The sequence below is a fragment of the Gavialis gangeticus genome, unplaced genomic scaffold (genome assembly GCF_001723915.1).
Source record: "Gavialis gangeticus isolate Ggan-Ray unplaced genomic scaffold, GavGan_comp1, whole genome shotgun sequence".
Classification (NCBI taxonomy): domain Eukaryota; kingdom Metazoa; phylum Chordata; order Crocodylia; family Gavialidae; genus Gavialis; species Gavialis gangeticus.
Genome location: NW_017729024.1, coordinates 135,454,852 through 135,456,422, shown reverse-complemented (window position 1 = coordinate 135,456,422; position 1,571 = coordinate 135,454,852). Strand labels below are relative to the sequence as shown.

General features: G+C 48.9%; 1 protein-coding gene across 1 annotated transcript in view; it reads left to right on the top strand.

Annotated features, from left to right (window-relative positions):
- Positions 1 to 1,571, top strand: part of NLN (neurolysin) — a 75,953-nt gene that overhangs the window by 63,269 nt on the left and 11,113 nt on the right. The gene's annotated exons all lie outside the window — the stretch shown is intronic.

Below are 1,571 nucleotides of genomic sequence, written 5' to 3'. Positions count from 1 at the left end.
AGCCAGCTGGGGGGGAAGGGGGAAACAGGGGACACATGCAGCAGAGCTCGCCTGGGTGGTGCAGTGCAGGTGTGGTTCCCCTTTCTTCCTCCAGTCCAGCCTGGGGCAGTCTGCATTCCTGTCCATGCCTGCTGACAGCCCCAGCCAGCACACTCAGCTTCCTGGCAGGGCTGCTCCCAGTGTGGCTGCAGCTGCCTGGGTACTGCTTGACTCCCCCTGCCTCCGGTGGCTCCTCCTCTTCCTGCCCCTGCTGCACCACTCCAGGAATCAGGTAGTGTGAGGAAGGGCAACATCCATGCAGATATCTGCCAGGTACCACATGTCCAGCCAGACAGGGTGAAGCTGCAGCCAAACAGCTCCTGCCCCAGCACACAGGGCTCTAGCTCCAGCTCCTGGTCACCTTCTACCCAGTTGGCCCCCCTCAGGTGTTCATCGTGCTGTATGGGAGGAGAATTTGGAAGGTAGCCAGCAGCTGGCACTGGAGCCCCACATGCTGGGGCATGAGCCACCTAGCTGCAGCTTCCCCCAACCTGGTTGAGTGTGTGGTGCCTGACACGCATCCCCACAACTGCCGTTGCTTCCCCACTCTGTGTGTACCAAGACTGGCACAGCAGGGCTAGGAAGGAGGAGAAGGAGCCTTTGGAGGCGAGGGGAGCTGAGCAGTATCTGGGTGGCTGCAGGAGCAGCCCTGTCAGGAAGGTGTGGACACTGACCAGAACCATCAATGGGTGGGGGCAGGAGTGTGGCATGGACTGCCCTGGACTTGTCCCCTTGTGGAGTGCCACAGGGGCAGCCATGGGTGAGATAAGGTCGGGGGGGGAAAGGGAGAAGTAGGAGAGGAAAGGAGTGGCAGGGGGGATAGGGAGGATGCAATTACACCTGCACTGCACCGCCCAGACAGCTGTGGGCCTGATCCAGCTTGTCCACCCCTGATGTAGATAGATTCCTTCTACCAGTGATTCAGAATACTAGAATAAGGGACATTTCATTCGTGAGACCAACATCATTCATTTATTTCAGGCTATGCACCTTTAATTCATATATTGTACAATATGTCCAGGGCACCATGCTCCTACCAAGTAAGCAAAATTAGAAGGATAGTACTTGATAGGGTGGGCAAATCAAGGAAAATCTTTCAGTAAGGTCTAAATGTATGAAGGTCTAAATGTAGAAAGTTGCAACATTATACAGTAATTCTACAAGTTACAAACTGCTTTTTTCAATGTTTTGTAGCAGGCTACAAAGTAATTATATGGTTATAGGACAATGCTAGAATGTATTCATCTCAGAAAATGGAAAAGACTTGTGTTTTCTGAGATCCTATGACTAACCATCACTGCATATATTTTGGTTAATTTTCCCATTGTTTATTGCCCAATTATCTGAATTTGTTCCATCACTTTTAAATTCTGAGTATACTGTAATATTGAGCTTTTTAAAATATAGTTGCCTAAAATGATTCTTTCCTCCTCTTACATCAATTTCAAAACATTCAAAAGTTGAGATTTTACTATAAATCCTGCTTTGTTTTTTTATTTAATAAAATGGCTTTCTTTCCTTTTTTTTTTTTT